We start from the raw sequence: 13,258 nt of genomic DNA, 5'->3' as shown, positions 1-13,258 counted from the left end.
TCAGTGGCTCTCTGGAGGAGGACAAGGTGGCGTGGACTATCCGGCAGGCTTATAGGAAAGGCCCCCCTCCATCCTTCGGGCAACTGATTAGAGAGGTGCGAGAGGAAAAGAGAGCATTGGGGCGGAAAAGGGGCGCAGGCCTACGGGAACGATCCTCAGCGATACAAGAAGTGGTGGCTGGGTGGAGGAATGACAATCCCCCGGGGAGTAGGGAACCCCCTCTGGAGGGGAGGGACAGGGGAGGTACCCACTCATTGACTCAGCTGTTGTGTGGTTATCCCCCGGTGGGAAAGAAGAGGACGGGGGACCAGAGGCAGGACGCTGGAGGATACTGGATCCCGGCAGAACCTTTTGGCTCGAGATGGGATGATCGATGTGAAGAGGCGTTCCGATCTTTGAAAAGGGCACTGACCCAGGCCCCGGTGTTGGCTTTTGCCGATCCCCAGAAGCCATATGTGCTGCATACGGATGCCAGCTGAGAGGGTCTCGGGGCTGTTCTGTACCAGGAGCATGGCAAAGCATTGAGACCGGTAGCCTTTGTCAGCCGAAGCTTGTCGCCATCAGAGAGAAACTATCCCACTCACAAGTTGGAGTTCCTGGCGCTGAAGTGGACTGTGGTGGACAAGCTGGGCGATTACCTGTACGGAGCCAAGTTTGAGGTGAGAACGGATAACAATCCTCTCACTTATATTTTGACTTCGGCGAAGCTGGATGCCACAGGATATTGGTGGCTGGCGGCCTTGTCGGTATATGATTTCAGCCTGAGGTACCGTCCCGGAAGCAAGAATGTTGATGCGGATGCTTTGTCTCGTCGGGAGCCGGGGGAACAGGAGAGGGACGAGGATTGGGAGAGTGTCCCTGCCCCTGGAGTGAAGGCGATGTGTCAGTTTGCTATCACCGTGAAGGCCGAGGAAAGAGGGAGGCTGGAACGAGCCGTGGACCATTTGGGGGTTTTTGACGACGCCATAACCCTAGCTTACTGTGACCTGACCGCACTGCGGACTAAACAGTTGCCGGAACTGAGTCCGGGGGAAGTGGCAACTGCTCAGCAAAATGACCCGGGCATTGGCACAGTGTGGAGAGTGGTCGAGAAGGGGGATGGGGCGTTGGCTGAGAAGGCGAAACCCCCATGCGTGCCTCTGTTGTTGAAGGAGTGGGCTCGGTTGAAGTTAAAGAACAAAATCTTGTACCGGGTAACGACGCCTCCGGACCAATCCCGCGGTTGGCAACTGGTCCTGCCGGAGGAGTATCGGCAGGCTGTACTCCAGGCCTTACATGATGATTCTGGACAGTTGGGGGTGGAAAAGACCTATGGATTACTCAAAGACCGGTTCTACTGGCCCCGGATGAGGGGGGAAGTCGAAGAATACTGTAGGGGATGCAGTCGTTGCATCCGGAGGAAGACCCTGCCAGCGTTGGCGGCTCCACTGTCGCACTTGCAGAGTGCGGGACCTCTGGACCTGGTATGTATGGATTTTCTGTCGATTGAGCCTGACACCAGCAACACCGCGAATGTCTTAGTCATCACCGATCATTACACTCGCTATGCTCAGGCATTTCCCACTAAGGATCAGAAGGCGACGACAGTGGCGAAGGTGTTATGGGAGAAGTATTTTGTGCATTACGGCCTTCCCAGGCGAATCCATAGTGATCAGGGGCGGGACTTTGAGAGCCGCCTTGTCCAGGAATTACTGACTATGCTTGGGGTTGAGAAATCCAGGACTACCCCTTATCACCCACAGGGAGATCCTCAGCCAGAGAGGTTCAACAGGACCCTGTTGGATATGCTCGGGACGCTGGAGATTGGGCAGAAAAGCAGGTGGAGTCGTCATATTGGACAATTGGTTCACTGTTACAATTGTACTCGCAATGATGCTACAGGGTATTCGCCCTATTATCTGATGTTCGGGTGGGAAGCGAGGTTGCCCATTGACTTGTGTTTTGGGGGTGGAGTGGGTGAATTACCCGGGAAGTCCCATCTAAAGTATGTGTCCGACATGAAGAGGGAGTTACAGCGGGCGTACGAGTTGGCCGAGGCGGCGGCTACCAAACAAAATCAGAGGAATAAGATGCGGTATGATCGAAAGGTGAAGTCTGTCCAATTATTGCCAGGCGACCGGGTCCTTTTACGGAATTTGGGACTCCCTGATGAGCACAAGTTGGCAGATCGATGGGCGGCCAGCCCCTATGTAATAGAGAGCCAGATGCCGAACCTGCCAGTTTACCGGGTGAAACCTGAGGATGGGAAAGGGCCTATCAAGGTACTCCATCGGAATCACCTGCTACCACTGGGTCAAGCGGTGCAGGTGGATAAGGAGCCCGAGTGGGAGGTTACGCCTAGTACAAGGACTCTGCGAGGGCACGGAGAAAGGGAAGAGCCTGCTGCTGAAGAGCGGGGACGGGTCCCTCACCTGGGAATGGCTACCGATTCGGAAGAGGACGACTCAGATGAGTGGGCCCCGTTCCCATTCGCTGGTGCTCCAGTACCAGGAGAGGAGGCTCCTGGCCCTTCCCATACTGAATTGGGTGAGAGGAGGGAAGGTCTTGAGGGTCAGATGGAGAGGCAGCCTACATTGGTGGGAGAGAGGGTGGAACCCGAGCGTGAGCCGGAGAGATCTCAGGTGAGGGAGGACCCCCGTGAGGAAAGGGGTGCGGGTCTGTCAGGTAGACCTGGGGTATCCGAGACAGTGGGTTCGCAAGTGACGAGGCAACCCAGTGGGGCAGAAGGGGTATGGAGATCTCAGAGGATTAGGCGCCCCCCCGGAGCGGTTGACATATGTGGTACCGGGAGAACCGAGTGTGATTTCTACTGCTCTGGGTAGTTATGTCACTGCTTTCTGCACCTGGGTTGGGTTTTGTGTTTTGCAAGAAGCTTTGGGGAACTCTAGTAATGACATGAGGGCATGACATTTGCTGGTGGGGAGAGAATGTACAATGTCCTGTGTATGTTACTCAAAATGGCTTCTTTGGTTTGTAACGAGTAGGAATGCTTCTTTGTCTGATAAGTGTTTCTCTCGCTGTTGTTTCACTTTAGAATGGCTGATATGGTAATTGTATTCATTTGTTAATCAATGGGGAATGTTATTGTGTCTTGTGAGGCTGGGAACTTGGGGGAGGGGTTTTCGCGGGTTTTTGGTATGAGGGGAGTCGGGAGAAAGACGCCGAGGGAGGTGGACGTGCGCTCAGAAGATCACCGGGGAGTCTGGGGTGGAAGACGTGGAAGTCGGAGGCAAGCGACGAGGGGTCGAATGGTTCGATGGTTGAGCTCCAACGAGTGCACTAAACAGACTGAACTTTGATAAGTTGGCGCCTTTTGTTTTTTTCCTTAAATATATATATTGTATTGCCTAATACTCTTTTAATTTTAGTAAACTCTTTAAAGTGTATTTCATAATGGTATTTGTTGTGGGTTTGATACTGTTGGCGGGCGCGAGGCATAAACTCGATTCTCACAGCACCTGCGCATACGGGAGGTGGGTTGGTGAGTGGCTGGATCTCCGTTTCCCCTAGACATATTCCAGCCTTTTGGGTAAGTGTTAAAACTCTTTTTTCAATATCCTACTGTCCACATCTTTATGAGTTGAAACTTACACTTACTGGCCACTTTATTAGCTACACCTATACACTACTTGTAATGCAAATGTCTAATCAGTCATTCATGTGGTAGCAACTCAGTGCATAAAAGTATGCAGTCATGAGCAAGAAGTTTAGATGTTGTTCAGACCAAACATCAGAATAGGGGAGAAAAGGGATCTAAGTGATTTTGACCATGGAATGTTTGTTGGTGCCAGATGGAGTGGTTTGAGTATCTCAGAAACCGCTGATCTGGGGTTTACACGCACAACAGTTTAGAGTTTACAGAGAATGGTGCAAAAAGACAAAAAAGCACCTAGAGAGCAGCGGTTCTGTGAGTTAAGAAGGCTTTGTTATCAGGGATGCCAGAGCAGAATGGCCAGACTGTTCAGGCAGGCAGGTCAGTGACAGTAACTCAAATAAACATGCGTAACAACAGTGGCATGCAGAACGCACAACACATTGAACCTTGAAGTGGATGAGTTACAGCAGCAGGAGACCATGAATATACAGGAGGTACTTACAAGGGGTGATTGATAAGTTCATGGCCTAAGGCAGAAGGAGTCAATTTTAGAAAACGTAGCACATTTATTTTTCGACATAGTCCCCTCCTGCATTTACACACTTAATCCAGCGGTTGTGGAACATATGGACCTTGGACCTCCAGAAAGTATCCACAGATGGGTGATTGATAGGTTCGTGGCCTAAGGTAGAAGGAGATGAGTTATACAGCTCTTGTTACATGCACATGCAGGTCAGCTCGTTGACTGATTATACAGGAAGTTTGAAGTTAATAAACTCATCTCCTTCTACCATAGGCCACAAACTTATCAATCACCTCTGATGAATTATTAACTGATGAGTTATTAACTTCAAACCTCCTGCATAATCAGTCAAAGAGATGACCTGCATGTGCATGTAACGAGAGCTGTTTAACTCATCTCCTTCTACCTTAGGCCACGAACCTATCAATCACCCATCTGTGGACACTTTCTGGAGGTCCAAGATCCGTATGCTCCACGACCGCTGGACTAAGTGTGTAAATGTAGGTGGGGACTATGTTGAAAGGTAAATGTGCTAGGTTTTCTAAAATTGACTCCTTCGACCTTAGGCCACAAACTTATCAATCACTCCTCGTAATAAAGTAGCTACTGAGTGTATTGTTACAGACAAATTAGCTATTAATCAAGACATTGTACCAGGTCAGAAAAAGTTCAAGCTAATCAGGAAAATTGACATGATTTTGTAAAGGAAAACATACTTGATCATATTTGAAGAATGTCATGTGGTGGGTGAGGGGCAGGAAGACGGAATTTGTAGGTTTGATATATCCAAGAGGCACTTGTTAAGATGCTACATCAAATATTAGTGAGGAAATTAAAAGTGTTGGTGTACTTGCAGTGTGAACAGAAGACTGCTTGGTTAAAGCTTATGGAGTGTTAGCTTTCATAAGTCGAGGGATAGAGTTTAAGAGTCACGAGGTAATGATGCAGCTCTATAAAACTCTGGTTAGGACACACTTGGAGTACTGTGTCCAGTTCTGGTCACCTCACTATAGGAGGATGTGGAAACATTGGAAAGGGTACAGAGGAGATTTACCAGGATGCTGCCTGGTTTAGAGAGTATGCATTATGATCAGAGATTAAGGGAGCTAGGGCTTTACTGTCTGGAGAGAAAGAGGATGAGAGGAGACATGATGGAGGTATTCAAGATATTAAGAGGAATAGATAGAGTGGACAGCCAGCGCCTCTTCCCCAGGGCACCACTGCTCAATACAAGAGGACATGGCTTTGAGGTAAAGGGTGGGAAGTTCAAGGAGGATATTAGAGGAAGGTTTTTTACTTAGAGAGTGGTTGGTGCATGGAATGCACTGCCTGAGTCAGTGGTGGAGGCAGATACACTAATGAAATTTAAGAGATTACAAGACAGGTATGGTGGGGGGGTTATATGGGAGGCAGGGTTTAAGGGTCGGCACAACATTGTGGGCCGAAAAGCCTGTACTGTGCTGTAGTATTCTATGTTAACAGGAATGATCTATCCTCGGCCCAGTACATTGATGTAATCAGAAAGAAAGAATGCCTGTGGCTCTATCATTCGGAGCAGAGCTTGTGGAGATTTGGTACGTCACTGAAAACACTTAAAAATTTCAGCAGATGTACAGTGGAGAACATTCAGTCTGGTTACATCAGAGCCTGGTATGAAGCCTCCAATGCACAGGATTGTAAGAGGCTGCAGAGGGTTATAGACTCAGCTCGCTCCATTATGGGCATGGTCCTCCCCACCATATCTACAAAAAGCACCTCTTCAATGAGGCAGCATCCATCATTAAAGACCATTATTGTCATCAGAGAAAATTGCCTCCTCTTCTTACTGCCTTTAGCAGGAGGCACAGGAGCCTGTTGAAGGGACTCAGATCAAAACATCAACTGTTTACTCCCTTCCGTAGATGCTATGTGGTCAGCTCACGCCAGCATTTTGAGTGTGTTGCACAAAAGCCGGCAGACACCCTCCTTGATTCAGAAATAGCTTTATCCCCCCTGACACTGAGTGGTCAATGAACCCATGAACACTACCTTATTATTCCTTTACTTTGCAATACTTATTTATTTTTGTAATTTATAGTAATTGTATTTCTTTGCATTGCATTGCTGTCTCAAAACAACAAATTTCACATCATTTACAATAAGTCAATGATTATAAATCTGAGTTTGGTTCTGAAAAAAGGCATAAATGGGTTCTTTACTGGGTGCCAAGGTGTAAGCAGCTCACCAGTGCTATGTTTTCAACACTTTAGTATTTACTCATAGGACTTGGAAGAAGCCAGTAAAGCCACAGATACTAAATTTACTAATAAACTAATGATAGGTTAGTTACAAAGAATGCATAAAAACACCATAAAGGGATAAAAATTAAAACCATAAAACAAAGGAGCAGAGTTGAGTCATTTGGCCCATCAAGTGCCATCATGCTGATTTATTATCCCTCTCAACCCCATTCTCCTGCCTTTTCCATGTAACCTTTGATGCCCTGATTAATCAAGAAACTATCAACCTCTGCTTTAAATATACTCCATGACTTGGCCGCCACAGCCACCTGTGGCAATGAATTTCACAGATTCACATCCCCCTGGCTAAAGAAATCCCTTCTTTTTTCTGTTCTATATGGACCTCCCTTTAGTCTGAGACTGTGCCCCCTGTTTCTAGGCTCACCCCCTAAAGGAAACATCCACTCTATCCAGACCTTTCAATATTTGATAGGTTCCCCCCTCCAATCTTCTGAACTCCAGCAAATACAGGCCAGAGCCATCAAACGCTCCTCACATGTTCACCCTTTCAATCCTGAAATCATTCCCGTGAACCTCCACAGATGTTCTCCAATGCCAGCACATCTTTCCTTCGTTAAGTGCCCAAAACTATTCACAAATCACAAATTCACAATGCAGTCAATATAAAGCCTCAGCATTACATCCTTGCCCTTATATTCTAGTCTGCTCGAATTGAATGCTAACATTGCATTTGCCTTCCTTACCATAGCCTTAACCTGCAAGTTAACCTTCAGGAAATCCCACACAAGGACTCCCAGGTCCCCTTGCACCTCTGATTTTTGAATTTTCTTCTAATTTAGAAAATAGTCTACACGTTTATTCCTTATACCAAAGCGCATGACATCTGCCATTTCTTTGCCATTTTCCCAATCTGCCTGAGTCATTCTGCATACTTCCTACCTCCTCAACACTACTTGTCCTTCCACTTTCTTTATATCATTTTCAAACTTAGCATCAATTCCATCATCCAAATCATTCACATGTAATATGAAAAGAAGCAGTTCCAACACTGATTCTTGTGGAATACCATTAGTCACCAGCAGCCACCAGAAAAAGCCCCTCTTATTTCCACTCCTGCCTCCTGCCAGTCAGCAATCTTCTCTCCCTGGTGTTACCTTTCCTGTAACAACATGGGCTCTTATTTTCTTAAGCAGCCTCGTGCATGGTACCTTGTCAAGGCCTTCTGAAAATCCAACGTTCACTAACTCTCCTTTGTCTACTTTGCCTGTTATTTCCTCAAAGAATTCCAACAGTTTGTCAGGCAAGATTTCTACTTAAGGAAACTTTGCTGACTTTGGCCTATTTTATCATGTGCATCTAAGTACCCCAAAACCTTACCCTTAGTAATGGACTCCCAACATTTTCCCAACCACTAAAGTCAGGCTAACTGACCTATAATTTCATTTCTTCTGCCTCCCTTCTTTCATAAACAGTGGAGTGATATTTACAATTTTCCAGTCCTCAGGAATGATTCCAGAATCTAGTAATTCTTGAAAGATCACTACTAATGTCTTGTGGTGAACTACATATACCTGTCTGGACACGCCCCCCCCCCCCCCCCCCCCGCTGACTGCTCCTGTGGCTCCTCCCACGGACCCCGGTATAAAGGCGATTGGGGCCTGAGCCCTGGTCTCAGTCTCCAGGATGTAGTATGGTGGTCAATTGCTGCTTGTCCTTTCTTCCAGCCAATAAAAGCCTATATCTCGCCTCACGTCTCGGAGAGTTATTGATGGTGCATCATGTCTCCATAATCTCTTCAGATACTTTTTTCAGATGTAGGTGTAGTCCATCTGGTCCAGGTGATTTATCTACCTTCAGACCTTTCAGCTTCCCAAGCTCCTTCTCCTTAGGAATTGCAGCTACACTCACTTCTGCCCTTAACACTCTCAAATTTCTGGCATACTGCTAGTGTCTTCTAGCATATTATATGTGTGCATAATATGGATATGTGAAAAAAACCTTTGCTATCTGTTTTTATATTATTAGCGAGCTTCCCTTCATATTTCATATTTTCTCTCCTGATAGCTTTTTGTTGCCTTCTTTTAGTTTTCTAAGAGCTTCCCGGTCTTATAACTTCCCATTCATTTTTGCTATATTTTATGCCCTCTCTTTAGCTTTTATGCTGCCTTTGCCTTCCATTGTCAGCCATAGTTGCCTCATCTTCCTTTTAGAATACTCCATCTTTGGGATCTATCTATCCTTCACCTTCCGAATTATCCCCAGAAATTATCATTCTGCTATCATCCCTGCTAGTGTCCATTTCCAGTCAATTTTGGCCAGCTTTTCTTTCATGCCTCTGACAATTCCTTTACTCCACTGTAGTACTGCTACATCTGACTTTATCCTCTCCCCCTGAAACTGCATGGTGAATTCTGTCATATTATGATCACCGCTTCCTAAGGATTCCTTTACCCTGAACTCCCTAATCCAATTTAGTTCATTACACAGCACTCACTCCAGAACTGCTGATCCCCAAGTGGGCACAACCACAAGCTACTCAAAAGAGCCATCTCGTAGGTATTCTACAAATTCCCTCTCTTAGGATCCAGCACCAACCTGATTTTCCCAATCTAAATGCATTTTGAAATTCCCCATGTCTATCATAAAATTTCCCTTTTCTATCTCACATTGTAATTTGTATCCAACATCTTGGCAACTATTTGTAGGCCTGCATTTAACTCCCATCAGGGTCTTTTTAACTTTGCAGTTTCTTAACTCCACCCACAAGGATTCTACATCTTCTATGTCACCTCTTAATAAGAATTTAATTTCATTTTTTTACCAACAGCACTACCCAACTTCCTCTGACTACTTGCCTGTCCTTTTGATACACTCCTTAGATGTTAAGCTCTCAAATATGATCTTCTTTCAGTCATGAATCAGTGATGCCCATAATGTTGTACCAGCTTATCTCTAATTGTGCTACATTATATACTGTGTGCATTCAAATATAATGCCTTCATTTCTGTATTCATCACCCTTTTTGATTTTGCCCTCATGTTGTACTTCATCTCATCCCATTGACTGCAATTTTGCCCTGTGATCTGCCTGTCAAGTCAAGTGACGTTTATTGTCATTTAACTATATACATGTATATAATATAGATAGCCATGTAATGTATATAGAAACAAGATAATGTTTCTTCGAACCAGGGTGTAAAGCACACGATAACTCATGAAGACACGGAAAAAGTCTACAGATGAATCACATAAATAATAAACTAAAGTGAATTAATTTTAAATATTGGTAAGTACAGAACAAATTAGCCAGTGGCACTTTGAATACAATGCTGCCGGGAGTTCAGAACCCTAATGGCCTGGGGGGAGAAACCGTTTCCCATCCTGACTGTTCTTGTTTTTATGCATCATAGCATCATGTCTAATGGCAGAATGTCAAACAGGATGCTGGATGGATGGGTGGGATCCTTAATAATGCTAAGTATGCATCAGTCCTGATAAATGTCCCTGATGGATGGTAGGGAGACCCTATGATCCTCTCATCTGTTCTCACAGTCCTTTGTACGGACTTCTAGTCCAATGCTCAGCTGCTCCCGTACTAGATGGATCTGCAGCTTATCAGGATATTCTCAATCATGCGCCTGTAAAACACAGTTAAGATGGGGGGTGGGGGAGCCTTGCTTGCCTCAATCTCCTTGGGAAGTGGAGGCACTGCTGTACCTTCTTGTTCAGGACGCTGTTAATAAGGGACCTAGTGAAGTCATCTGTCATGTGAACTCCCAGGAACTTGCTGCATTTAACTCTTTCTATGGAGTAGCCATGTATTCGTAGCTGTATCCTTCTTCACAGTCTCACTACTCACTGCATCTACTTGTATACAGAGTGCCCCATCCTCAAGGTTCCCATACCCCTGCCAAATTACCTTAAACCCTCCCCAAAAGCTCTAGCAAATCTGCCCACAAGGATATTGATCCCCCTTGGGTTCAGTTATAACCATGTATACCTTCCTATACCTTTATAAATATATAAAGTATCACTTTATATACCTATAAAGTATGACTTTATATACCTGTAAAGGTATACTTTATATACCTTCCCCAGAAGAAATCCCAATGATCCAGAAATCTGAAATCCTGCTCTCTGCACCAATTTCTCAGCCAAATCATCATGTTTTTACCGTCACTGGCAGGTAGCTCAGACAGCAATTCAGAGATTACTACCCTGGAGGTCCTGCATATCAGGTTTCTGCCTGACTCCCTATATTCTTTCTTCAAGACCTCTCCCATTTCATAATGTTATAATGTTTCATAATGTTCATAATTTCTCCCATGTCATTGGTAGCAATATGTACCACAAATTCTGGCTGCTCACCCTCCCCCTTCAGAATACTGTGGTCCTGATCCAAGACATCCCTGACCCTTGCACCTGGGAGGCAAACAAAATCCGGTGTCTTTTCACATGCACAGAATCTCCCGTCTGCTCCCCTAACTATCATTAACTGATCAAAGATCTGGAAAATGGAGTATAAAGGGGAAAAATATGAAATTATGGTAAGAAAACATTTTAGAAAGGAATATTCTTTAAATGGTGGGAGGTTGCAGAGCTCTGACGTGCAGAAGAGTCTAGGTGTCAAAGTCAAATTTACGTACAGCACAGGTGCAATGAAAAGCTTACTTCCAGCAGCATCGCAGATATCAGATAGACAACATTCACAAGAAAGACATAAATCAGTGGTCACATTATTTATTTCAAAATGGGAAAAAATGTGATCTAAGTGATTTTGACCATGGAGTGATTGTTGGTGCCAGATGGGGTGGTTTGAGTATCTCAGAAAATACTGACTTCCTGGGATTTTTATGCACACCAGTCTCCAGAATTTAAAGATAATGTTGTGAAGAAAAACAAGAAAAATCCAATGAGTGGCAGTTCTGTGGGCGAGAACATCTAGTTCATGAGAGAGGCCATGGGAGACCAGTCAGACTGGTTCAAACTGACAGGAATGTGACAGTAACTCAAATTATTAAGTACCTAGTAAGGTATCCACTGAATGTATATAAAATAAACTGAAATTACACAAGAAAGGACACAATTTGAAGAAATAAAGGCAAAGTAGATGATTTGCAAAAGGTTATTATGCAGAACAGGTAATTAGGAAACCCAGTAGAAAGGTGGTCAGCCTAAGTTTGTATTTCCCCACAGTTCGGAAGAATGGGAGGTAATTTTATTGAAACATGTAAGATCCTGAGGGGTCTTGAGGTGGATATGGAGGTGTTTTCTCTTGTAGAAGAGTCTGAATTAGCTGTTTAAAATCAAGGGTTGCCCATCTAAGGTGGAAAGAAGATGGATCAACACACACAAGACTGGAGGAGCAGAGAAGTCCTTTTCTCTCTTCTTCAAGGGTGATACATGTGGAGCCTATTTTTAAGGCAGAGATTTTGGTTAACCAAAGGACTGAAACATTCCCCTAGTTGGATAGAAGTATGGAGATGAAGTTACGGTCAGATCAGCCATGGATCTAATTCATGTATTCCTATGCCAAAACAGCAGCAGGCAAGTACAGCTGGCCTGCCTACTCCTCGAATGAATAGAATGCAGGCACGACACAGTGCAGGTAAACAATAAGGTGCAAGATCATAACAAAGTAGATTGTGAGGTGAAAAGTCCAGTGGGATAGAAGCTGTCCTTGAGCCTTGTAGCATTGGAGCCTTCTTACCAGCCTGTGATGCAGCCCGTCAGAATGTTCTCCAACATACACAAATAGAAATTTGTACAAGTCTTTGGTAATGTTCCAAATCTTCTCAGCCTCCCACTAATAGAAATAGCAGTGAAATTTAGTACTGCGGTGTTTGAACTCTTTCAAAATAATGAGACGAAACATTGTTACCTGGAGGGAATATTTTCAGAAGAGGTACAAGAAGAGAGTCATGGAGAAAAGATAAAAGGTTTTTAGCAGGGCAACAGAAGAGATTTACTTATATGATCACAGGGATGAGGGGCTTCAATTATGAGGTGGGACTGTTCTTTGAACAAGAAGAATATCTAGTAGAGTGATTTAAGATTATGAAAGCAAGTTTGTTGATGGAAACTGCTACAGATGATATGGATGGGTGGGAGGGAGGAGGTTGCTTTGTTGCTTGTTGTATTCTGTGTTGTTCTGCCAAGCATTGGGGATATGAAATGTTGGTGCCATAATGTGTAAGTTATTAACACAAACAATGCATTTCACTGTATGTTCTGGACCTGAACAAAGACAGAGACGTAAAATATAGGCAACTGACCAAAGAACCAAAAATAGTCTTATGCAGTGATTGATAAAGAAAAAACTGGAAAGGGTTCAGAGAAGGATTATGAGGAATGTACCAGGTCTGGACAACTTGAGTTGTAAGGATAGTCTTGGGACTTTTTCCCCTAGAGCAGAGGAGATTGGTTGAGGGGAGAAATGGTTAAGGTGGTGGACATGAGAGGGCAGATTCTCAGAGGGAAAGAGTGACTTGGTGCTGCTTCACCTGCTGAGTCCCTCCAGCCTTTTGTGGGTTTTGCCAGAAGATTTCCAGCATCTGCAGAATCTCGTGTGTTTATGTTTGTGACCGGTTCAGACAGGCATCTTGGAGAACGGGCATGGGACGCGGCGAAGGCCCTGTTTCAGCGCAACATGAGTCTGATGCAAGTAACAAGTTCAACATTTAATCTACTCCAGCACGGAGATGTGAAAATCGCGCAGAGATGGAAAGGGGGCACAATCTGAGAGACATAAGGTGCTGGGCGCGGCAAGAGGCGCGCCCTTCTCCTCATTGGCCGAGCCTTGGTGTTTAAAGCAGGAGAGAGGGAGCGGGGCTGCTGTCGGGGCAAGTCGCTGTTCGTGTCGGTTCCTCCTCTCTCGACACTGAAGTGGCGATGGCTGGCT

The sequence above is a fragment of the Hypanus sabinus genome, chromosome 1 (assembly GCF_030144855.1).
Source record: "Hypanus sabinus isolate sHypSab1 chromosome 1, sHypSab1.hap1, whole genome shotgun sequence".
In the NCBI taxonomy this organism is placed as follows: Eukaryota; Metazoa; Chordata; class Chondrichthyes; order Myliobatiformes; family Dasyatidae; genus Hypanus; species Hypanus sabinus.
The sequence above is the reverse complement of the archived record's forward strand: the minus strand, read 5'-3'. Positions refer to the sequence as shown.